General features: G+C 39.2%; 1 protein-coding gene and 1 pseudogene across 3 annotated transcripts in view; both read right to left on the reverse strand.

Annotated features, from left to right (window-relative positions):
• The window catches only part of Map3k13 (mitogen-activated protein kinase kinase kinase 13), a 123,289-nt gene that overhangs the window by 43,505 nt on the left and 52,993 nt on the right, over nt 1–26,791 (reverse strand). The gene's annotated exons all lie outside the window — the stretch shown is intronic.
• LOC147825417 (small ribosomal subunit protein uS8-like) overlaps nt 1–26,791 on the reverse strand; it is a 33,267-nt pseudogene continuing 6,476 nt past the window's right edge. Inside the window, exon 1 of the transcript XR_015441162.1 lies at nt 1–26,791. This exon is cut by the window's right edge and continues 6,476 nt beyond it. The product of XR_015441162.1 is annotated as a small ribosomal subunit protein uS8-like (transcript).

A 26,791-nucleotide genomic window follows, 5' to 3' on the forward strand; every position in this document is an offset into this window, starting at 1 on the left:
ACAATAGTCCTTTGTTTCTTTACTCTGAATTAACCATTTGGAATATGCTAGAAGCCAGGGTATAAAATGACTTTACTTTGCAGAAATCAAAAGACAGGCCCATGAAAATTGACAGTATAGTGCAAATTAGGAATCAAGTACTCTGAGAGCATAGAAGACAGGGATAGTTTCAGGAACAGGCACTCAAAGATAGTAACTTTGATCCATTTGAAGTGCAGGAATTCATCAGATGAGTAAGAAAGGCATGAGCAGCAGAGAGGGAGAAGGTATTACTGGTATGGGAGAAGGATGAATTGAGGGCAAGGTTGAAAGACTATCAAATGGATGAAAAAAATCAAAGTGTCTGGGATGGATGTAGGTTACATGTATGTGCACAGAGAAAGATTCGAATAGACAGATGGGCTGATTGTAAGGAGCTTTAGATTACATCCTGAAGATGATGAGGAGCTGCAGTATTCTAAATTGGGGATTACAGACAGAAATGGACGTTTTTGTTTTATTATTATTTTCTTGCCTCATTACTGAGACCCCAAATTTAAGCCCTTTTTTCCATTTCCATACATATCTTATTAATAGTTTATGTTCATGAACCAATGAAAATACCGTAGCCTCTGAACTTTCACTCACTCATTCATTCATTCATTCGTCCATTCAAATATTTGCTGAGCATCTATAAGTTGCTGTGGAAAATGTTAGGCACTAATAAATGCTACTGGCTTCTCCCTTTTAGGAGCTTACCACCGACAGGAAAAGACCAATAAAGAACAGTCACATAGTTAGACACGGTATAAAGATATGTACAAAGTGCTATGGAACCTCAGAAAAATAACATCAAATCTGTCTAGAGACATTATGGAAGAAGTTTTGTTTGAGTTGAGTCGTGAAGGGTGAATTAAGGGTCCCTGAAAAAGAAAGACTAGGCATCCCAGGGAAGGGAGCAGCAGGAGACAACTCTTGGAAAAGGTGGCAAATGTCAGCCTGGGTGACAAAGTAAACCTTTTGGATTTTATCCTTAAAACAACAGAGAACCATTCATCAATTTAAGTGAGGGAGTGATTTGGGCAGATTATTAATTAAAATCACATCTACAGAAGTAGAAGCTGGATTGAAGGAAAAGACTGAAGGCCCAGTTAGGTAGGTGGTAGAGTTCAAGAAAGAAATAATCATTGGGGCTGGGGATTTAGCTCAGTGGTTTCACCGCCTGCTGCGCAAGTGCAAGGACCCGAGTTTGATCCCAGTTATCAAAAAAGAAAGAAATAATCACAGGTTTAACCAAAACTGCAGCACTGGTGATGAAGAGGACAGGATAGATTCAAGAGGTAGAACTGGGGAGACCTAGTAATTGATTGGACATGGGGGGTGAATGAGGGAAATGGAGAGAGGAAGAATTTTCAAATAATTTATTTGGGGTAATGCATAGATGGACAATGTCGGTGATAGATGTGAAATACCAGAAGAGAAGATTCGATCAGGAGATTTTCAGCTCAGCTCTGGACATAGAGTTTGAGGCTCACTATGTGTTGTGCACTCAGCTAGGCTTTTATTTATGTTCTCTGATTTTAAAAAGAAACTCTGTAAAGAGGGATATGAAAAGAGGTAAAGATGTGGAGGTCATTTAGCTCAGGCACAAAAGTTTCAAGATAGTACAAGTTAAATTTAAAGTGCATTCGTTAAATATGTATATACTGAGGGCAGTGCTATGCACTAAACTAGATTCTGTGGATACAGAATATAATTGTTATCATTACTGTTTTTAATAAGAAATAAGACAGAGTGCTTTACAACTTACAGAGCCCTGTTTACATAATCAGTTATATACTAGTAAATCAGCTCTCCAAAAGACAATCATCGCCTGATTTGTAGTGTTTGATGATTTCCCTGATAGAAATACTCACACCATAGCAGATTTCAAGCTAACAATGGCTTAACAACCTGCTTGCAAAGTTTGGAAATACTTCACAAGGGGCTCCTATAAATTAGTATATGAGCCAGCTACAGCACCATAATTCTTGCAATAGCATCTTTCTCATTTTATAAGAGAAGAAACTTATCTAAGATCACATATTAAATGGTAGAGCAGGAATTAAAATATAGTTCAAAATTCAGATCCTCAAATTTCCTTGCTCTTTTTTTTTCCCCCCAGTACTGGGGATCGAACTCAGAATGTGAGACAGGTGCGGAGCCATTGAGCTAAATCCCCTGGGCCTCCTTGTGCTTTTTGATAACGTGGTGGAACTTGTTATGATAAACCTTCAGTTTTGTAGCATTCTTTACAGGTTAAAAATGCAGTTACCTGTGATCACTGGTTCTCAACATTTGATCCCCTGTGGAAGGGAACCAGCATGAAGTCATAATCCTATTTTTTACAGAGGGAAATTATAGCCAAAAGAGAGCTAAGATTGAATACTAGATTAGTTTTCCCAATCATACTCTTTCCGGTACCATGTGATCTCTGGAAGACACAGTACCTGTCCTTTCAAGCTCACAAACTACTCAAGGAGTTAATAATTTCATTGAGGGAAATATCCCCTCAACACCACCCCTTGATGAACGGGCCATATATATTCGTTAACACAGCGCTGGGAGAGAGGGAAAATAGTAATGAGGGCTTCAGAGAGGTAGGGCCTGCGATGAACCTTTGAAGGTCAGATGTGTGACAGAGGGAAAGAAATCATAGGCCGAGGCAAGGAAGCAGGAATGACTGGGCAGGTATATGGGGGCAGATGACCCAGAAATAAAGAACTAGTGGACAGTGCTGAGGAGCAGTGTGCAGTAAGGGTGACCCCTGCCTTCACACGGGGGCTCAGCTGCTTCTCCTCAGCAAGCAACCCGGAGAGATCACTTAGGAGGACCAGCTTAGGTCTAGAGTGCTCACCTCTAAGCTGTGATATTACTATCCCCCCATTTTGCTTTCTTGCTGATCAGCTGCCACACCTTGGGCGTCTCATGCCTTTGTCCTCTCTGACCTTTCTCTGCATCATCTCTACTAAGAATGCTGACTTCCTACTGCCCAACTTGGCCACTTCCAGTCTGTTCAGTCACTGGGACTCAGCTACCCCAGACAGCTCAGGACATGAAAATCCACAAATGCAAATGTGAATTTCAGCCAAATGTCTACTCGTGAAATTTATTTTTTAATCTAACTGTTGGACTTCATAATAATTCTTAGTAAGATCCCATTTTTGTCGGTTTTTATCCTGAATTTCTGTCTAATAACATCATATTGTTTTGTTTTGGTTTTTTGAGACAGGGTCTTGCTATGTAGTTCAGGCCGGTACTGAACTCACTACGTAGGCCAGGTTGGCCTCGAACTTGCAGTGATCCTCCTGCTTCTGCCTCTCAAGTGCTGGGATTACAGATATGCACCACCACACCTGGCAACTAATGACATAATTATTCGAATGAATTCATACACAAAAAGTTAGGAAAGCACATTCACTTGTTGTCTAAGAGGTTAAGGGTGAGTATGAAATGGGCCAGTCCTCACTGGCACTGACAATGTGTCTCATCGTAGTTACCACATGCAGTGGGATACTGAAGAGATCAGGAAAAACAGGACATTCTCGGCACTTGTTTTACGTGCAAATCAAGTCTCAGACTGTTGATTTGTACAAAATAACTAACTAGGGACAGAGCCAGGATGAGTCCTCCTTCTTCATCCTTGTTCCTTCCACAGTCTGGCTGTTCATTCAGACAAAGAGAAACCAACAGCCACGAGATCATGACTCCTCATGACAAAAGCAATAGTAATTCACAGTGCCATTTATATGCACTAAAACTGCTTCCAGGGAGGCACGGGCAGCCACTGAGATGGGTGAGCCTGCACTAGCTAGGGAGACCCAACCCAGCACTGCTCTGAGAGCGGGCAGAGGCCAGGTCAACCACAAGGCACGCAGGAAGATGTGCAATCAAACAGGCTCCCTCACGCTCTCCAAAAATATCAAATCCACTGTGAGCCAACAAAGAGAGAAATTGAGAGGCACAAGAACAAAGGGAAAGAAAAATCATCACCATGACTATATTCAAATATGATCACAGCTGACTCTACATTTAAAAAGAGTGTAGGAGGATTAAAATACCTAAATTTTACCTGTGTTTGTGTGAACCCCCACACCCTGCCTCAGCAGAGCGAAGAGCTGGCAAGAGGAATAGGAGGGAACGCAGGCCATGTGCTAGCTCGCTCTGTCTTGTGCCCTCTTAGTTCCTCTCTCCTCATCCAAATTTGGTTCAGGTACCCTCCTGGGAACTGACTGGTTCTTTTAATTCATGAGAGAGCAAAGCTAATATTTATTAGAAGGAAAGGAAATGAGGCAAGATGAGGAATGTAGAGGGAAAGGGCAGGGTTGGGATGCTGCCTGCTACAGTAGGACTTACCCCGGAAGTTGGTAGGTGAGTCCTGGTGCTGCTAACCCTGCAGTGGGTTCTGGGGCTGCCAGGACCACAAGCTGGTGCCCCCATATCTGCCCACGAGCCACACTTCCCCTGCCCTGAGACTTTCTTGGCCCCAAGAAAAGGAAGTGGTTTGCGCAAAATTAGCAGGGAAAGGTTGGAGACAGGAGCAGCTGCACATTTGGCAGCGCACTGCCAGTTTCTGGAAATTACCTTGGCTTTGTGCCCAAATCCCAGAAGGTGGCACAGAGAGAAAGACAAATGGAAGAGACAATGGCCAAATGGCTCTCAAAGTCTTGGGTTTTTAATTATACAATGTAATTTTCCCAGGTTGCTCATTGAGAATAATGTTATAATGATCAGACTTTGAATTTAATACCATAAATGAGTAAATCAAAGATTCTAGAAAATTTTGCCCCATAACTAAAAATGAAAAAAAAATTTAACTAAAAGTGAAAAAAATTTCAAATGAAGCATTATTGTTAGGAGCTTTATTGACTGATGGTGAGCTCTTCCCAAACGATCTTCTCTTGTATTTTCTTGACTATTTCTTAAAATGAATGCACCACTGCCCTCTTAACCTTCTGGTCATTTCTCTAAAATTCAAATAGCAGTGTTAAGAGCATAAGAAAATTTCTGCTATTCGGTTCATCAGTCCCATTTCAAAAGTAGGATGAAGCTACTTGTTCATGATAATTGTGTAAAATGATTTTTCCAGGATAGAAGTTTGTCACCCCGATCTTGGTTTGAATTTTTAAAAGATTAGATAACTTTAAAAAATGGAGTTACAAAATGATAAAATTTCAAATCAAATAAGCAGAGTTGTCCATAATCTCACCTTTATCCCTTGTAGCTACATCAAAACTATTTGAAAGGTCAATGATTCACATCCACCCGATCTACCGAGTTACCTCATTCCATCTTCTTTATAATATTTCCCTCACTAGCCAACCATGCATTCAAAAGATCGATTCAGTGCTTACCCTCTCCTTACATTTTTGTTTAAGATTATGAATGTTTAATAATATTGATGTTCAGATGGTCTCTGACTTACAGTGTCTCATCTTACAATTCTTTCTTTCTCATGGTGTTGGGGATGGAAACCCCTGCCTGGGGCATCCTGGACACATGCTCTACCACATAGCTGTTGTGTTGTTGTTATTGTTGTTGTTGTTTGTTTGTTTTTAACTACGATGGTGCAAAACCACCCATTTAGAAAACTCATGCGATTTGATATTTTCCTGGCCAGAGATACGTGGTACAGTAGTCTCTTGAGATGCCGGGTGAGCTCCTGGGTGAGTGGCAGCCCCGTCAGCCACACGATCACAGACCGTGATGCCTGGTGGGTCAGGTATATTAAACGTGTTTCGAATTACAGTACAATATTTTCAATGTTATTTCAGTGAGTTTATCGTTGTTGCTTTAAACATTTAGATTAATTAGTCAACTTTACAGTTGCAGATATGAAAAATGATGAGAAATTCAGGGCACTGTCAAGACATCTAAATGTCAGTGAGTGCTGGGGTTTGGAAACAGGCTTGAGAATAATTATACATTCAAAACAATAAATAAATTTTAAAAGACGACAATGAGAAAATAAAAGTTCACAATTTATATTTTATTTTTACTTTTTCTACAAGTAAAAATCACATTCATAATAGGAAAGGCAGAATAATCATGATTCAAAGAACTGAAATTCAGAATGGATGACAAGATAACAAAAACAAGCTGGGTGTGGTGGTGTAGGCCTGTAATCCCAGCACTATGGAGGCTGAGGCAGGAGGATTGCCACGAGTTTGAGGACAGCCTGGGCTTCATAGTGAGTTCAAGACCAGCCAGGACTATACAGAAAGACCTTGTCTCAGAAAAGCTAAAAAAAACTTAAAAAAAAAAAAAAAGATAACAAGAACATACAGAAGTGTTTTAGTTCTAAGGTCCAAATGAATTATGTGCAAAGGCACTAAAACTGGTGCATTTAGGATCATAAAAACAATCTTTGGCAAAAGATTACCTTTGCGAACCTTAAGCAAGACAGTTGTTCATGCAAATGTAGAAGACAGAGACATATTCTAACTTAAAAAAAGGATTAGAGAATATAGAGAACTAGGAACATGATTGGGTCCCTGACAAAAGCATCAACTATACATATGGTAAACAATAAATGCTAGTTTCTTTCTTTTCTTCTCCTGTTATTTTCTCTCTTTCTGGAATTCTGTAACTCTCCTCAAATACACAGTTTAGGAGAATAAGGAGTGAAATGACAATTAAAATTATTTGCAATTTATTTAAAATTAAAAGTATTTTTAAAAATTTAGGCATTAATGTGCAGTTTAATATTGTTTTCCAATCAATAAAGCCTCAGAACTTTCCCTCTAGTTCATATTGAGATCAATATTGTGAGGACATAAGACAGAAAGCAATGGTGGAACACAGATCTGGATTCAAATCCTGATCATTGACCTGACCTTAATTCTCAGTCTAAGCTTTAATTTTATTATCCATAATAATAGAATCCACATCATAGAATAGTTGATTACAGGAGATAATGGATATATAACACACTGCATACACAGTGAACCCTCAGTATCTATTTGCTATTCAAATCTTTAGAAAAACTAGAAATAAACAGATGTACATCAATATCATCAACAGATATATGAAATCAAGGGGAATAAAAAGAAGGGCAAGGTAAAGGCAAGTGAGATTTCCTTCAGAAAAGTAAAGAGAGCTAAGAAAAGGGAGCTAGAGTGATATGTAAACTGAATCAATCTGAGCTTGTAACATTCACTTGAAATTAGAAATGACCTAGGGAACTGCGCACAATAGCAAGTCCTCTCCAATTCTGAAAAGCAATCTTTAAGAAATCCTTAGGTGATAAATTTAGCATTGTTGCAGATGCCTGATCTCTAGATTCGAACTGTTGAGGCCCCTACATTGCTCCTGTCCGGGTGGGTTTGTGTTTCCTCGGAAATGGTTGTAATGAGGAATAAATGAGATTATACTTGCAGAGTGCTTGACCTATTACCTGGGACAGAATAAGCATTCAATAAAACCTCAACACTTGTATTTTAATAAATCTTTGTTCTAAAATAAGACAGCATATTCTTTACTACTGTCTAAATAGTTAAAAGAGTAGCTCAAATAAGAACATTACTTTTAAAATAGATGGTTCTTTGTCATTTCAGGGATATAATCACGGAAAAAAAACAAGCTTAAAGTGGTTCCGAAGATCGACTGTTTCTTTCTTTCTTTTTTTTTAAATTAAAAGACCATTTAGTTCCAAGCAGTGAAATAGAACGATTTGCCCAGAAATAAGTAATGGCCTAACCTACAGGATGCACTGGCATTCTAACATTCTTATGGTCTGTATGCCTTGTCTGGATTTTTTTTTTTAAAGACACACTTTGGAGAATTACAGATACTGAAAGATTAGTAATCTCCCTAAATGGAAGATGGCAGGAGTAGCACAAATTAGTGGTGATGAGACTATATACATATTTGGTAATGGGAATTGAACCTAGGTCTTTTGTGCTGAGCTGCACCCCTAGCCCCTTTTTATTTTATTTTGAGACAGGGTTTTGCTAAGTTACCCTGGCTGGCCTCGAACTTGCAATCCTCCTGCTTTAGCCTCCCAAGTAGCTGGGATTATAGGCATGCACCACCACACCCAGTTTAATAATTACTTCTAATAAATGTCATAATATTCATATATAACTATATTTATTTATAATGTCACATATTTCTTCCTCAGTAGACTAGGTATGTTTGTAAACCAAAGAAAAGCTCAGAAACACAACCTTTAGAGCTGAGTTCCTATAACTAAAGTCTATCTGTGGCTTCTGAGTCTTTTGGTTTGGTGAGAAAATGGGAACTTTGGTGTCAGTCACAGATTCCATAGATGTCAGGTATCCACTGGAATCCTGTTCTTTCTGCCCGAGCTGAACTATGGGTAATCTTTTCCTCTCTAAACATAGAACATATTAGTTACTATGTTTGGGTCATCCTCAAGTCTCAATACCATGTAGTATGCTTAAAAAATTTATCAACAAAACTTAAATGATATTTAAATTGTGGTTAAATAGAGTGGAGGGAGCTTACTGGGTTCTGAAAAATGTGGATAACAGATTTCTTCATAGGGTTCATGGAGTATTAAATAAGATAATAGAATGAAAATGCTTTTCAGTCTATGAAGCAGCATCCTGATGCTGGTTGCTGCTATTAAAACAGATGCTGGTCCTGGGAATGTGGGGCTTCATAAAAACTGGATGGCTCTGCGGTTGGAACTTCATGACTCTAAGCAACTGAGAGGGGAGGGGAAAACATTTTGAATGAAATTATATTATGGAAGTTCTCTTTTCCCATCAAATTCGTTGTCAGTGTTTGGACTGCTTAGCTGGATGGTAAAATATACTTGAAGTAGTGATGTGAACATAACACATTCTGTCCTTGTTTTATACTGTATAATACCATTGCCAGTTCGATATATAGAGCTATCAGAGAGCATCAGTAACAGACTTCAGCGATAAATTTGGAAATGATCTCAAAGCTGCACATTTTACACACTGTTCCTAGGCAAGTCTTCCATGTACTTGGCAGGCAAGATGCCATCAAGGGGCCTTCTGTCACCCTTGTGTAGCTTTTCCTGTCTTGCTTAGAAATGCTAGAACTGTAAATTGTTCAAATTGGAGGGAGCAGTGAATGGAGCATGACTTCTATTTTTCAGGAAAAATAATTAATTTTCACTAGAATTCACTGAGAATAGAAACGAGTATCATTTATCTCTGTATGTTGTCCTTTTTTCCTCCCTATCCAGCCCTATTACATGGTACAGGATCAGATGTAAGGTAATGCAATTCATTTGTTGGCTGGGAGAACTTTACTCATGCACATAACAATATGAAAAATACTATATAAATAACAATAGCCAGCATCTACTGAGAATATGTCCCAAGCAACTCTTTCTGTGTTAACTTCTCCAATCTTCACACCAACACTTTGGGAAAGGCACTATTATTACCCATGAGAATAGCTGGTGAAAAAACTGGAGCACACAGAGTTTAAACAACTCATTAATAGTTACCAAAGTGGTGAAGACAGGAGCTGAATCTAGTTCCACTAAGATTTTATCCAGATTAAATCCAGTTCCTGATCATCAATATTATAATGGACTTCTATTCAACTAAGAAAGTTCTAAGCCTGAATAATATGGAATAAACTCACATCTTACCTTGAGCTTAGGTTTTAAATTTAGGAAGAAAAATTTAAAAATTCTTAGCAAGTGGGGAATTCTATAATGTACCCACCTGTAGGATTTACTACATTCTGTTTTAACATTAAACCTCCAGACCTGAACTGTTCAATACAGTCATTTCTAGTTACATTTGACTATTAAGGTAAATTTACAATTCAGTTCTTCAGTTGCAGTAGTCCATTTGAAGTGCTCAGTAGCTACACATGGCTAGAGCTCACCATTTGGGACGATGCAAAGTACAACCTTTCCATCATCACAGGAAATTTATTGGTTGGCACTGCTCTGTGTGCTGCATTTATATTAATGTATTTGTTTGTGGTTGTGCGTGGGATTTTGCTAAATGCATAGACTTTTCCTTTAAAATAACAGATCAGCAATCAAAGTTTAGTAAGTATCTGCATGGTTCATCGGGATCAAACCAAAGGAGAGGTTTTTGTTTCGTTTTGCCTTTTAGGATTTTCCAGGAGATCATAGCCAGGGTCTAAAAATCATCCAAAGAGACAGAAGAATAATTTTCAAATATCAGAATAGGTCCACTAGTCATTATGGAGAACTTTTTCATTGAAATTGGAAAACTGCTACCATGATTCTTTAAAGTTCCTCATCCCAGAACAAGTGCAGGTGAAAGACAGAAAACTAGGGGAGACTAACAGGGAAAGGCGGATAGGACTGGAAATTTTACCAAGTCATCAACAGCTCATATGACTTCTCAAAGACTGTATTATAGACAACCAGAGCAAAGGCTCCTCTAGAGGCGATGTTACATTTTAACAGAGAAGTAATTAAGCCCAAATTGGCTAGAGATCCTATCGTTTTAGAGTCTTACATTTTCCCCCTGAGTTATAATTTTTTAAAAGTATGGATTCAAATAAGAGGATACCCTAGAAAACATACAATAGATAGAAACTTTTGAGCTTTACCAAAAACAGAAATTTGAAATTGGCAAAGATCAATAATTTTTCACTTGTCTCTTATCACTATTTTGGTGTGTAAATTTGACTTTGTGCTAGGGAGTGATCTGTACCTATTCTTTAATTATTCACTGGAATAGTTCCATTTCTACTTCCAGTAAATAGCTGAAATTCGCAGATTACGAAAGGATTTTTGTAAAGTTCTATTTGTCCAAAACAAGGATGACAAGTATGAACATCAATAAACATTAAATATTTATTCTAAGTGTTAAAAATAATAATAATAATAATGATACAAGATAGCTCTAATGGAAAGAAAAATAAATGCAGAATAATAAACTATTTGTGACAGAAAACAGTATGTAGTTCCTCAATACCAAGACAGATACTACAAAAGACAGAATTTAAAGTATCTAGTTGCTCCCTTCAGAAATTATAATTGGAACTTATTACAAGTGTAAATGTTTTCAATACATGTGTTGCTAAGAAGTTGCATATAAATATTTTTTAAGAAGTCAACATTTAATAATCACAAACAGAAATCACAATTTGAACTAATATTGGTATACACTGGTATATTTGCAAAGTACAGAATCCTTCCAAAATGCTAATAACTGCTCTAGTATTGTACTAGTTTGTTAATTTGATTTTCATGTGTTTCAGTGTCTGGTACTGATTGATTTATTAGCTATCAACTTTCATAGTACTTAGTAAATCTGCCCGAGTAGTTGGTGTTTATTGTGGGCTTAAAAATCAGGTACACAAATGTGGTAAAACTGTGTGTAAAAGAGTAGTAATTAGATTTGCAGACTCTTTTATGGGTAAGCTGAGTCTTGTTTTGTTTTTATGAAGTGGGGGTCTCATCATGTTGCCTAGGCTGGCCTCCAACTACTTGGGTCAAGCAATCCTCCAGCCTTACCTAGTAGCTGTGACTTCTGTGCCCGACTGATTAAACTGTGAATGTTTTGTTTGGTTTTGTTTTTCTGATACTGGGAATTGAACTCAGGACCTTGTGCTTGCAAGGCAGGTGCAGCACCATTGAGCTAAATCCCTGTCCCAACTATGAAGTTTTTGTACATGGACTCTGTGACATCTCTATGGCGATGTGAGGACATTTTTCTCCCTTCATTTTCTGTTTTTTAGTTGTATTCTAAATACCTGATCGCAAATTCATGTGTCTATGTCCAGCTGTTCTAAAGTGTAGCATTATCTACAAATTGAACAGCTTCTAAAGTGAGGATGGGAAAAGAGAACTCTACCTCAAGAAACTAGGAAACGCCAGTGAGCCCTTAATCTTTATCTGCTTCTGACAATTGTTTGGGAGGTGGTAGAGTTGTTTTTAGTGACTTCTACTTCCAAAAGGAATGAGTAAAACATAAACATCACTTGCTTCCCTCAGTATTACTTTAAGGAATCTTATTTGTGTGTTCAACTTACTTTTATAGTAAACTTTAATGGCTTTATTGTATCACTAATACTTCAAATTATAAATGATCTCTTTAACATGATTTTTTAAAGCAATTTTTCTTTTCCTGGTCATTAATTGCAATCTTATCTTCTATATCTGAAATTCTATGCTCACATTGGTTCATTCTGCTGCACAGACTTTCAGTGGAGTTTTTAATCTCCTGGAAATCTGTTTGCATCTGTTTTGTGGATTCCATTTGTTTCCTATGTTGGGATTCCATCATGTTCCTCAGATCCTCTATTTTTTTTATCTGTGTCCTCTCTAGATTTATTAATCATGTCTTGCACCATGAGCACAATCTTTGCTGTTATCTGAGTAATCATTTCTGATTTCATTTTTCCCAGACAGTCCAGGTGGTTGAGTGTCAGATTGTTCCATCTCGTTTCCCTTTGGGGTTGCTGCAGGTGATCCAGAAGTCTGTTTTTGAGGCTTGTTTATGTGTCTTCTCATTTCCACCGGGGGGGGGGTGCTTCTGGCACCTGCGCAGCTCACCTTCTCTGCCCTAGGAGCATGGGATGGCGGTGGGGGAGCTTCCTTCTGGGTGCTGGGACTGGCTCAGCTTCTCTCTAACATGACTTTTTAAAACTTAGATAAGAACCTTATTGAGGGTAAAGATGATCTCATTACTGTTTGCTCAGAATATTCTGAGGAGGCAGGCATTAATAGAAAGGTCCTATAAATCAACAAATCAAGGTTTTAAAACTGCCTTTTCAAAATTTAAAAGAAACATTTTCAAAAACTTTGCCCCAAACACTTTTATGTTTCAGCTGACTTTGTTTCGTGTGCGTATGTGTGGTACTGGGGGTTGAACGGAAGGTCTTTCACTGAGCTACAATCCTAGCCTCTTGCCTCACCCCTTTGTGAGACAGGTTCTTGCTAAGTTGCCCAGGCTGGCCTTCAACTTGTGGTCCTCCTGCTTCAGTCTCCCAAGAAGATGGGGTTACAGGCTTGGAAGTCTAGATTTCCAGAATCTGGGAACTATAATTTTATAAATGCCAACCTTTTTTTTCAACACTGATGAGTCCTTAAAGTGCCATCCTGCAATCCTAAAGCAGGGCACATGCTTCTTGAGTTACATCAATTGCTCGCCGACCCATCTCCACTGTATTCTATCTCTTTTTAAAGTTCACCCAGAATTATGCTCCAAATTGCACTCCTCCCTGGTTGTGTATTAAGGGGAAGATACTATTTTCTGTTTCATTGCTTGACACTTTCTGATGCTATACAACATGTTCGTGAGTTAGCCATAAGCAGAGACTGAGAAAATTTCATCACTGAATAATCTACAATTAATGTTAGGTTCCTTCCAGGATTACAATAAATCAGACCACAGTGAAGCCAGGTTTATTATAAATAGTTGTTATCCCCATGTTTATATGTACTACATTAGGCTTATGATGTTGTGTAATTAGAATGTAAGTTTTCAAGTCAGAAAGACTTGGAGCCCTCACTCTGCCAGTTATCAGCTGTGAAGTCTTGAATAACATTCTGAATATAAACATTTAGAACACTAATTGCCTGGCTTATATGCAACAAATAATAAACCTCTCTCTGGGGGTTATTGTAGATGCAAATCAAACTAATAGGTGTTTTATTGAATGCTTACTATAGAGATGACCCCAAAAGATTTCTCTCTGTTGCCTTGGCATTTCTTTTTTTTTTTGGTACTGGAGATCGAACTCGGGTCCTTGAGCTTGCACAGCAGGTGGCAAAACCACTGAGCTAAATCCCCGGCCCTGCGTTGGCATTTCTTACCTGAAAGAAGTTTAATTTCGAACTGCAAAATTGGAACATTTCACTTTGTACTCCCATTTTCTATTTTTTTCCCTAAAACTATGAAATAAGATTTCTAATTAAACATGGTAGATTGAACACAAACATTTATCTGTGCCTACCCCTCTACCAAACTCCAGGAAGAAAAGAGGAGAATTTTAAAAAGATATAGTACAAAATAACATAGATGAATGATTCTAAGAGAAAATCTAAAAAGGGCTACACACTGCATGATTTTATTTACCCTAAAGACATGTATGAAAAAGACGGAATTGCAAGGTTAGAAGACAGAGCAGGGCTTAGCAGGGGCAGAGTGTGGGGGTAGGGGACCGACCTGGGCTTTTTTGCCCCCTAACTGCAACGCTGAGCTGGGCAGAAGGCATCCTGAAGGCCATGACCCTTGCTGTCCCAAGCAATGGCGGAATTGTCACTGTCCATTAACTGGTTTCCAAGGACACTGGTACTTTCACTGGGATGCCTTTGAGAAACCCTAGGCCCATTTAGTTGCGCATTGTGTGGCAAACTTTGTGACTGTGCAGTCACATGGTTTTAGAGTCATAACTTGCTATTTATGTGTACACTAGAATTAATTTTATACTCAGAGACATTTAACATCTCTTAAGACAGAAGGACCTCCGGGTGTTTCTAAATAAAAATCAGTAACCTTGGCTTTAGAGAATAAAATGAGGTAAGGGTTCAGCACAGTTAAATTAACAGGTCGTAAGAATCTGAAAGCCATCCTTAGAGATTCCTGCTCCAGAATCTGTATTGGGGCGAGGGCCAAGATCCAGGGTTTAGTGGTAGCAGAATGCTTAGAAAGAAGACATTACTGATGTCCACAGGGCTCAAAGGCAAACACGTACTCAGCTCATGAGCTCTCTGCCTCACTCACCAAACCAAATCAAATGAGAGCATCCTTTGCAAGGAATCTTTCGGGTTTCTACTCACTTTCTGGATTTTCTTCATTCTCAGCATGCTTTTTCAATTAACTTTTTCAGCTTACTTTACTGGATGCAGCTTTGTTCGGAACCTATCCCACGCACACTTCTTGTGGGATGATCCTGCCCCACTTTTGATTTCTAACTTTCATATAAAGGATTTTCCCCAGAAAGGCCTTTTTTCTTTTGTTTAGTAGAAAAACAAGTAGGTTCATTAATGAGACTGGATATTGTAATAGGACATTCATTCACCCTCACTAGACTAAAATGGATCAAACAGCAAACTTTAAAATATGAAGCTAGGCGCTGTGGTGCACACCTGTCATCTCAGCATGCAGGGAGACTGAGGCAGGAAGATGCAGGTTTGAGTCCCACCAGGACTCAATATTGTTTTTTAAGGTTTTTTTAAAGGTTGGGACGTAGCTCACTGATAGAGTGCCCCTGGTTTTAATATCCAACATCAAAAAATTTTTAAAATATGAAAATAAGCCAGTTATGGTACACATTTTTAGTCCCAGGTATCCAGGAGGCCGAGGCAGGAGGATCACTTAAGTCCATGTGCTTGAGATTGCTCTGGCAACACAGTGAGACCTCTATCTCAAATAAAAATCATTATGGGGAGTCACAAAGTCCTTATACCGCCTCTATTATATGGCCTCTCCTCACAAATACTGGAGTGACACTATGGCTGAGGTGGTCCAGGACTTGTACTAAAATCTTAGAATTAACCAACCCAAAATACCTTGGACAATCCAAGCGTTGGGATTAACGGCTTTTTCCTTCATCCTACATATGCCTAATACCCTTGGACAAAATTAGAAGGCAAGTTTGGCTATGGTCAAAGAGGTGCTCAAAAGATAGTAAGATTATTTTAAAATCCCAGTAGTTTCAGATTTTATTTTCTTTTTCTTGTATTCCTCACAACTACAAGGGAATCAAGACAAAAAGACTCAAATTTTGCAGTAACTAGGATTTAATTTGAGAATTTAAGCAGTAGAGTGAAAATGAATTTGGCATGCTTCTAAATATGGCTTTCATGTTACTGGCTTTATTTCAAGCCTTTTCTTGACATAGCTGTATAATTTAATTAAGGAAGGTGCTACAAAAAGAAAAGTTGAGAACTAAATTGCTAGCTAGGAATGGCTAAATTGAGAGTCAAATGGTACCCTGGGCTTCCTGTTTTTCTGACTTCAAACTGTGTTGGATAAGTTTTCCTGGTGACTCTGGGGCCCTCTTAGGCTTAATTTTTAAACTCTTCTGCTGTTACACTCTCATTGAGCTTTCACCAGAGCGACAATATTGTATAATTGGAGGGGGGCTTAATCCTACTGTTAGCTCTGCTTTTATTATTTATCCCTTTAAGAACAATTCTCAAAGTCAAAAATATTTCGAATAAGATTAGCTGTTTCACCTTAGGAAATTACAGGGCAGGGCTTTAAACACACAGGGAAATCCTGGAAAGGGGCTAGAACAGTTCTTCTGATCCCCAATGTCGTGGAGGATGCAGTGGAGACAGATCAGACAGGAAGTAAACAAGTGGCTGTAATTGAGCCTTCGGGTACAGTATGAGCTGTGGCACAGAGGACGGAGCTGCAACAAACCCTAGAAACATCAGGGGAAGGTTTCACAGAGGGAGAGACTTCCGAGCAACGAAGTGGGGCCCTGCAGAAAGTGAGCGCACCAACCCGCGGAGAAAGGGTAGAAGGTAGGGGACAGATGGGGAAGGCTCTTCGGAAGCAGACGTGATTCTTGACAAGGAAAATTGCACGAGGAGGAGAAGACAAATGGAGGACAAGCAGACAGGTGGCATTTTCTGAGAAGAGTGAACAGTCTGGGACAGTAAGAGCACAAGGTGTGTGGAGAGCAGTGACCGGCCCTGCTGTAACCACAGGGTGGCTCCACATCATGAAAGGTTTCGAATGCTGGACTTGCAGGTCTCTTTTCTCTGATCAAAAGACTTTGGCCCCATAAAAAACATTACTCATTATATATGGAATGACTGGAAAGCTTTTTTCAAGCCTATACTCATTGGAAAGAGCAAAATGTACAGTGTCTGAATTTATGTTAACTACAATAAATAATGCACAGACAGCATATATCTTATTAGCTAAGCAGCATTTTCGGAGGACATAAAGTTGAGGCAATGACACATTCTTAAATCATTAAATGGCAATGACACATTCTTCAGAAATCATCGATTGGCAGTGACACATTCTTCAGAGCTTCTCAAAATCTAACAGTAGTCATAAGTGTGCTTGCTGCCTCTGAGCAAAAAGAGGTACGGCTCAGGAAGTACGTAATGTATCGACCTGCATTGCTAGTGAGAACACCATCTAAGAACTTATGACAATTTTATCCATTGTCATAGGCCTAGCTATAAAATTTGGGAGGCCAATACAAAAAAGAACATGAAAGTCCCCTTATTGAAGAGCCCAGCAATCAGAAGTCTGAGGCAAGAGGCTCACCATGAGTTTGAGGCCAGCCTGGGCTACATGGTGAGTTCAAGGCCAGAGTAAACCTCATAGTGAGACCCTGCCTTGAAAATACCAGTAATAATAATTTTTAAAAAGTATTAAGAATTTCAAGATGGAGACAGCCCAGCATTACATTAAGCATTTTCATTAACCATAGGGCCCTGTGCAAGTTCGGCACATGATTTTTCTTTATCTCAATTTTGCCTCTTTAATTTTTATTTATTTATTTATTTTGGTGCTGGGGATCGAACTTGGGACCTTGAGCTTGCAAGGCAGGCGCCGGAACCACTGAGCTAAATCCCCGGCCCTTCAATTTTTATTTTGGAAAACTATATACTGCATAGGTTACACACCAGTGAAGATAGCCTGGTTGCCAACTCGAACTTTTAATGATAATCTACTCCGTTTCCACAATGTGACAGAGTAAAAGCAGCTCTCGCATTCAAGGATGAGTTTTCGCCACTAATTCACCCCCAGAGTGGACCTGTCTCCACCGCTGTGCTTCCCGCCTGGCCTTCCCTGGCACTGACAATCACATGTGAGTCCTTCTGAGAGAAGTGCCAATCCCTCACCTCTTCTGCGCCTTGGAGATGCAGGCTTGCCCCTCAGGCTTCTGCGCTTTATTTCCCCTCTTCAGAAAGTCTTCATGAGTAGAAGAGGGCAATAAGTTCTCAACTATACCCAATATTTAACCATAAGCCAGTGCCTTATTTAGGGTACTTCCTGTTTTGCAGAGGATAAGTATGGCTGCTACTGCTGCTACCAAGGTTGATTACAGGACAGTAGCAGACACTGTTTGCTGAGCATCTAGGCCAGTGATGGCAAACCTTTTAGAGCTTTCAATGATAACAAACAGCTGGCTGCAGCTCATATGGCAGAGGTTCGCCACCACAGACCTAGGTGCTATGCCAGGTATATATTGTCCTGAAAAGTCATCAGTAGATCATGAGTCCCTTGTTATCTGATTTCCTTGCTTTTTGTATTTTAGTCCTATTCTTTAGCACCTTCCTCAAAGCAAAACCTCTTCCCCAAAGGAAAAGGAAAGGAAGAAGGAAAAAAACAAAGGTTGGGGGGGACAATCTGCTTACCTGTTAGGAGAGTTGGTAAGAAAAACTGTTAAGTGACTTTTTAAAAAAGATTTGAAACAATCACTTGTTACATCTTCTGTATTATTCCCACATTTTATTTATTTTCCTAAACTTTATTGGATAAATTGGTCATTCACTTTATCTGTATAATTAAGTTGGTCATTTTAGGTAATGAAATCAGAGGGAAGACCTGCTAAGCCTTTTTTATTTTTGTTTTCCAGCTTTATTGAAGTATAATTAACAAATAAAAATTATATTTATAGTCAGAATACATTGGCAAATGAATATGGAAACACTAAAACAGAGCATTTACTATAGCTATAAATTCTACCCAACAAATTAGTAAGTATGCATAGTATGCTCAGCCTTGTGCTTCGTATTATATTTAAAAGACTCATGTTTTCATAATTGTAGGTGTAACATCACCACTGATGAACTTCAGGTAACAGCATCCTGTGGCCCTGAATCAGTCCAGGAGATGGCTACAGGATTTGGTTTAGAGCAGGGTTGATTCATTTAGACTTCATCAATTTCAGAGCAGTAGAAGACCTAAAGATAACTCTCAACCCATCCAAATTTGACTTGTTTGGTTAAATTGTTCCTATATGCTTTTGATAGATAGGAATTATTTAATTTTACTAAAAATTTCCAAAGCCCTATGTATGTAACTAAAGTTTGGAACACTTTTTCTTTAACTCCGTTTTGCCATTTTATTTTTGATTTGGGAAGACTATGCAGCACTATGTTCTGAATATGAGAAAGGGGAAGGTTTTTTTTTTTTTACATGCATAAGACATAGTATCTAGTACCTCAGGATACTTTGCCTCCCAAGCCACAGCTTAACAGCATTAGCAGTACAGCCAGAGAGGGACTGAACAGCAGCTGAGTCAGCCTAATAATTTACACTGGGGAAAGCCCTTGGAATTCAGAGGCACATTGCCCAGCTGGAGAGACAAATCTAATCTCTGCTAACGATGTTCCCCTCTCTCTGTCCTATCAGGCCTAGGTTTTTTACACATGTGCACATAATTATATATGCACACTCAAAGTCCAATGAAGCCAAACAACACAACATCCAGGATTAAATTACACAGTAAGACTTCTAGGCGTCATCTGGCCTCGACATCCTGTCTAATAAATGCTGTCCATGGTTCACATTGTGGAGCTGTTAAAGATTTTAAGAGTTCAAAGACATCTATAACTACAAAAAAAATTTCAAAGGTGATAATAGTATAGTTTTTATTATAAAACTGAATATAATAAGCTTGGCTTTTAAAGTAGATTAAATTTAAAAATACGTGTTAGAATACTTTAGAACCAAGTCCCTTAGACTTGGTTCTAAATAGAACTTGGAGGGGCCGGGGATTTAGCTCAGTGGTTTCGCCACCTGCTGCACAAGCACAAGGACCAGAGTTCGATCCCTGGTACAAACAAACAAACAAAAAAACTAAATAGAACTTGGGATTATTAACAAGAATGTACAGTACAATAGGTAAAGAAGTGAAGGAAAAATATAAATAAAATGTCAAAAAAAACCCAAGGTAATGTAATAATCAGTATATAAAAATAAAAATAAGTTGTATATTAGCAACTTTTAAAGACAGTTCACAAATTTGAACCAGAATTTTCAGTGAATCAAAGCAAAGAGAAAGGCACAGTTACTCAATAAGATTAAAAGCATACAGACCATAGGGGATGCTCTCTTTGTACTAAGGCCTGAGAGGCCTTGCATTCATTGATAAGCCCCAAATGAGGAAGATAAACCAGTCTCAACAATATCCCCACAGTATATAAAGTGGCATCTTTCCTGGGACAGTTTTTAAGAGTACTGTACCTCAGTGTACAAGGTGATATTCCAAAAATTCCAGAAAAGTAACACTTAGAGTAAGAGATCCCGAGCCAACAGCACTTTGAAAGTCTGATTTAATGCAGAAGGGCATGGACTATATCTCCTCCAGGAAATTTTCCTTGACCATTATTTATCATACTCAAGCTTTCAAAAATACAGAGTAGCTAAAAATTATACGTTAGATTCTCTGGCAAGAACCTGGAATGCAAATATTCTGGGTTCCCACACAGTGGGTAGACCCATAGGATTTACCAATCAACCAAGAAGAAAGCGTTACCCTCCTAGGAAAATTTAGGAATCAGACTAGAATTTGTGCCTCAGAATTTCATTTCCAGGTGGATTTATGCCAAGAAAAAGAAATCTGATCACATGATTGTTAATTATTTACTAAAATGCCCAAGGTCATTCATGCTCTGATACAACTTTACCCTTTAAAAATATTTTAGTAAGTACAAGTGTTTTTATACAAACTTTTTTGCAAAGGGCATCAGTTATTTTAAGAGGAGGGAAGCAATTTAATAGTTAATACCTCTGCTGCTTTCTTGAAGGAAACAGGCAGTGGAAGGGTAAGGAGTCACCATCTGGGGCCGTGAATTACCACCCTGACGCACGGTAATGGACAGAGGGCTGATCCACAGCGCTCCCCCAGGAGAGCTATCATCAGCGCAGCCAGCCAGAGCAGGCATGGGAGGAAAGGGCAGCTCTGCGTGTAGACCAGGGAGGCTACAGCAGCGGGACGCGGCGCTCATCCGCTCTTACAGCAAGGCCCGAGTGCAGGAAACTATAAAGAAAATCTTCACACTTCAGAAAAGGCAGTCAGGAGAGGCAATTTAGGACTCAAAAAAAGTCCTCAAGTGAGAGAGAACAAACTAAGTTTAGGGCGGTTTCATCTATTTTTGGTCAACTTGCACACATCAGAGAGAAAAGAACGCGGTGTAATTATTCACCCTAAAATGAAAAGTACTAATGAGAAGTTAACCTAGCAAGAAACTCCACAATTTTGCATCTATGTGCTTGTGTAAACTCACACAGTCCCCAAGCCAGGTGCTGTGGCTGATTATTCTCTTCTGCCTCCTACTAAAAGCTAAGAATTTAGCTGCCTTGGATACTCTTCCCCAAACGTGATACTTTCAAAGATGTCATAGGTAGGCGAAAAAGAGGACAAGACAATTAGATAACAATCAGAAGAAAAACAGTACAGAAATTCAAGTTTATCAAAACAGTCAGAAAATTACGAGTCAAAAGAAAAATTCAACCTTAAAGGGCCATTGAGACCGTTTTTAGGAAAATAATACAACTATAAGCGCTAAAACAGTATAATAAATAATTGCTATGTTGTCAGAGAAGCTTTTTGAAATAAAAAGAAGGGAAAATTGCATTCAGGATGAATAAGAAAGAGGTATAGGGAATATCAGAATATCAGTCGGAGGAACAGACATGCGCAGATGCACGAAGTTCGAAAGGACTCGCCAAGCTCTTTGGAGAGGGGAAGAAATATCGCAGGGCTGGTGTGAGGGGAAGAGAGATGCCGGACAGTAGGGCTGGAAAGGTAGGGTGAAGGGCTCTTTTACTCTTTGGACAGAGACCCACAAAGAGGTGAAGGTGGTAATGTGATCAAATTTGAAAGAGGATTCCGTTTATGGGTAGGAGGCAGGTGGCATGCGGAAACAAAGCTAGTACGGAGACTGGAAAGAATGTGAGAGATACTGAGAAGACAGAATTGACAGGACATAGGGGCTGGCTGGCTGGGATGGCAGGAGAGGGTTTTCTGGTGTGGAGGACTAGCTGCTACCAGTCAAGGCCGAAAATCCAAAAGAGGGGCAAGTTTGGGAACTGCAGTGAGGAGGTAATAAGTTATGGTTATGCTTTCACACACTCTACCAGGAAAGGCAGCTGGAAACAGAATAAGGAAGTAGCTAAACCAACTGGGACAAAGAACTATAAATATTGTTGGAAAGACAGATACAAGGGGAAAGTTGCATATAATTATCATACTCAGGTCAGAAGAGTTATAAATTTATGGGCTCACTTTGTCCTTAGCTTGGTGATCAGTATTATTCATTTTTCAAAGGTCATTTTATCATTTTTCTTTGATTTTTTTCCCCTCCCTTCCTCAACACTAACACACATGAATAATCTCCTATACTTTTCTCAATCCAACAGCATCCAAAAGCATCCAACTCTTTGGTTTCTCCAACAAATCAGAGATCGCTAAAGGATGCAATGTGAACACGGATAGCAAACAACGATTCTTCTCTCACGAAAGGCCACATCAACATTCTTCTAGCTACACAGATGTTCCTCAGTATCCATGGCAGATACCAAAGTGCCATGGATACCCAAATCCACGGATGCTCAAGACTCACATAGAATGATGTAGAATTTGCATATAAGACATACATATCCTTTTGTATACTTTAGGTCACCTCTAGATTACTTGTAACACCCAATGCAATGTAAATACATGCAACCTAAATAGCTGTTACAGTGTATTGTGTAGGGAAATGAATCTGTACATGCTCAGTACAGACACATCCATTGTAGGGCTAACTACATTTTCAAGCCGCAGTTGGTCGAATTCATAGATACAGAACCCACGATGATGGACAGTTAATCACATAAACCTTATTATTTCACTGCCTTAAAAAAAATGATGGTGTCTTGTTATGTTGCTCAGGCTTGTCTTGAACTCCTAGGCTCAAGCCCAGCCTCAACTGCCTTGGCCTCCCAAGTAGCTGGGACCAGAGGCACTGCTCAACCACTCCTTGCTTTCACTGCTTTACCTAAACTTTAACTCTCCAAAACAGAAAGAACACTTTCTCCCTCTGAGTTCTAATAACCATCAACAATTAAGACTTTCTAACGTGGGTACCATTGTTCAAAGGCATGTCAGAGCAGGTATCGCTTCCATGAATATCAAAGTATATTTGCACTGGCTTTGAGTGAGAATTTAGGTCCCTAGAGAAAATTATTCTGATTCCACATAACCTGCAAAGGACAGAAAGAATGGGTGTACTAGTATAAGAAGGAAGTCAGTGTCACAGTTCAAAAAGCCTTTCCTGAGTGCTTGCTACCTGCTAAGTACAGTAATGTGCTTTTAGAAGCCACATAGGCCACATGTGAAGGTATAAAGAGAGCACCCTGTTTATTTTTTAATTTTTTTTTTTTTTTTTTTTGTACTGGGGATCGAACTCGGGACCTTGCACTTGCCAGGCAGGCGGCACCACTGAGCTCAATCCCCAGCCCACCCTGTTTATTTTTTTCATATGCCTGACATAGTTTATAAATTAAAAAACAATCAACCAAACAAGAAACGGCTCCTGCTCTTCAAAAGTCATGTCTAATCTAGCAGGGAGATGGCTGTATCTAAGAAGGCAATATGTAATAATTAATATTTCCCAGCACATTAGTCCTAAAAGAAGGCAGGCTGCGCTCTGTGCCTATCACAGAAGTACAAAGCACGGTGAGATAAAACAAGGAACGGAGAGATTAATCTTTCCGCCTTTGGGAAACAAGAGGCTGGCCATCTGTCTTCGCAGGGCTAGGGGATTAAACGTCTAAATGTGAGAGAGAGGTGTCTTTCTTGCTGAAGCATCTGATAAACCTCAGGAAACAATTTTACATCTGTAATAACAGAGGCACTAAGGCTAGCCTGCTAGATCACACCCCCCCCCCAAATGCCACCAGGTTCCCTTTCCAAACAGACAGCATTGACTGTCAGTTCTTTACATCACGTATTTATAGCGTTCCTCCCTGTCTGCGCCAAGTGTGTCCAATTATCCTAAACTCTTTCAGGGTTTGTCAGCTTCTTCTCATTTCCAATCAGTGCTCTGCCCTCACCCTTACTATCTCTACTCCTAGAAGACAAGGGGCGACCTGAGCTCTTCCTGCTAGTAATTTCACGCACAAAAGGCTGCAGATTCCCTTTAAGTGCGGTCCTTCCAGAAGGCAGGGGAAGCCCAGTGACCTTTCAAAATCTCCCTGGCATATGCGCCGGCTCTACTCCAGCCTCATTTACATTACCACTGACAGGCCCAGGCCCAGTGACATCCCATGACCCACATGTCGGTCACACAAATGTGTCTCTGTGTTTTTTTCCTGGCTACATGAAGTCCTGTTGGAAGACAAGAGCTTCTCAGGAAGATTTAAAGAGCTCTTTGTGCATAATTAACAGAAAAGATTTAGATTTTTCTCCATCAAAATCAAAATAAGTTTACCTACAGTGCAACAAAAATATTTGCTAAGCCAAAATATGTTGCATACTAACACATTAATATACTGCACAATAGCATTTAATGCTACACAGCATTTATGGCTTCAGCAATTTTGCAGTTTAATGATTTGGAAAGAAGTTATAATGAATCAGAAGTCCCAGCTGTGACATAAATTATTTGGCCTTGGGCAAGTCACTCAACCTCTCTGGGCCTCAATTTCCTCATCTGCAAACTGCAGGAATTGAACTAGAATGATCTCTAAGGTCTTTTAAGCAGTTTTTTTAAAAAAAAATTCTGTGAATATAAGGAATCAAAACAATCCAAAAATGGAATAGAATATCTTACAGCAGATTAGCTCTCCATCCCTGAAAACACATCCATCAGAGAAGCTGAACAAAAGATTCTCAATTTGGTAAAGAGGATTGAACCAAATGACCTTACTATGTGTTTCAAGTGTAAGTGTAAGATTCTCTCATCTTCCTGATTAGTTCTAGAGACCATGAAACAATTAAAGAACAAAATTAATTTAATAGTAGAAGCAAGGGAGGGAATGCCATCCTGAGGGCAGAGCACATGTCTGATGTTGTTAACAGAACAATAACAGGTATGGCAAGTCACTGCATAGCTAATGGGGACTGTTTGTCTTGGGCCAGGTTGCTGGGTGGTGTGAATAACTGCAAACACATCGCTCAGCAATGAAAAGATCTCCATGCCTTGAGTCATTACAAGTCGAGCACCAGGGTTACACAGGGTTTCTCTACACAAACCCTTTTGATTGGCAGCCAGAAAAAAATCCAGGGAGGGAGCGAAGAGGATTACAATCCCTTCTCATCCATTTGAGACCTACAGATGTACCTCATAGTAGGTGTGCCCCACGGCATGTGGCCTTAGGCTACATATCAAAATAACTGCACATAATCATCACTGTCATCTTGTATCTGTACATTAAATTTTGTGTTTTCAAAGTGATTACATAGACTTTAATTTCATTTAAGCCTCAGAATAGTCATGTGAGGTGGGCAGAGCAAGTACTACGGATTCTTTTTTGTTGTTGTTTGTTTTGTTTTTGAGACAGAGTCTGGCTGTGCAGTTTAGGCCGGTCTTGAACTCGCTGTGATTCTCCTGCCTCAGCCTCCCAAGTTCTGGGGTTATAGGCATACACAACCATGGCTGGCTATTGATCCTTTTTAAAGGAAAATTGAGGCTCTGTGACATACCATTTCCTCCATGAGAAACAGCCCAAATCCAATTATATTACTTTTGACCCCTTTGAATGATTTTGTTACAAGAAGTCTGGGAGGATATATCTTGTTTTATGATTTCAGTATATTTGTATATATTCAAGAAATGGCAGAGGAACTGTGGATATGAAATATTTATTTTTGGCACCGGGGATTGAACTCGGGACCTTGCTCTTGCAAGGCAGGCGCCAGAACCACTGAGCTAAATCCCCGGCCCTCATTTTATTTATTTTGAGAGAAGGTGTTACTAAGCCACCAAGTTGCCCAGGCTTGGCTCAAACCTGTGATCCTCCTGCCTCAGCCTCCTAGAGTGTTGGCTTTAGAGGCATTGCCACCACACCCAGCTTGTAATGATATTTTTAAAAGCTGAATTACAAACATGTTGAATTGGCAATGCCTATTGCATCTGAGAAATGACAAGGAGACCACTCAACTAACAAACCAAACCTAACTTAGGTTGCAATCCAGCAGTGTCATTCTGGAAGTATGGTAATAGTAAAGTTTAGAATACTGCAAAGAAAAGGAGAAAAATCAATATACCAGGAAGAAAGACAGAAGGTAAAGTATTTGAAATAGGGGCTAAACATATCAAGAAAGAGGCTCTTTCTACAGAAATTACATTAAAAAAATACATTTAAACTGTGAAAGAATTAAGCAAAAGCACTAAATGCTAAATATACTCATGTTCAAGTAAAGGCATTTTGGGGTATAAGGCAGGCATTTAAAAGCTTTACACCTTATGAGAAAAGGATGCCCACATCTGTTAACGCATCTGTTATGCTTACATTTTAATATACTTTATCTCATTCAATTATTTATACATTTTATGTGCGTGTGTGATGCTGGGGATGGAATCCAGGGCTTCACACATGCTGGGCAAGCGGTGTACCACTGGCCTACACCCCCAGCCTTTCGATGTTTATGTCTTAATGGAGGTCAGTACAGTAGTATGATTTTATAGATAAGAGAACTGAAATGAAGAGATGCTAAAAAACTTATCCAAGTTTACACAGATAATAGATGGCTTATTCGGTCCAACTGATTGGTTCTTCTGGAAATTTACTTGTCTTTACGAAGAGTCTAACTCCATTTCGCAATTATGTTTAGTTACTGGAAACTGACAAATAAAAAGCACTTTAAAATCTTTCCTAATAACTGGAAGGCTGAAAATTCATGAGCTGGTGTAATTTAATTC

This window comes from Heterocephalus glaber, unplaced genomic scaffold (genome assembly GCF_053883595.1).
Source record: "Heterocephalus glaber isolate CG9 unplaced genomic scaffold, H.glaber_assembly_v1.0 deba00001504, whole genome shotgun sequence".
Taxonomy (NCBI): domain Eukaryota; kingdom Metazoa; phylum Chordata; class Mammalia; order Rodentia; family Bathyergidae; genus Heterocephalus; species Heterocephalus glaber.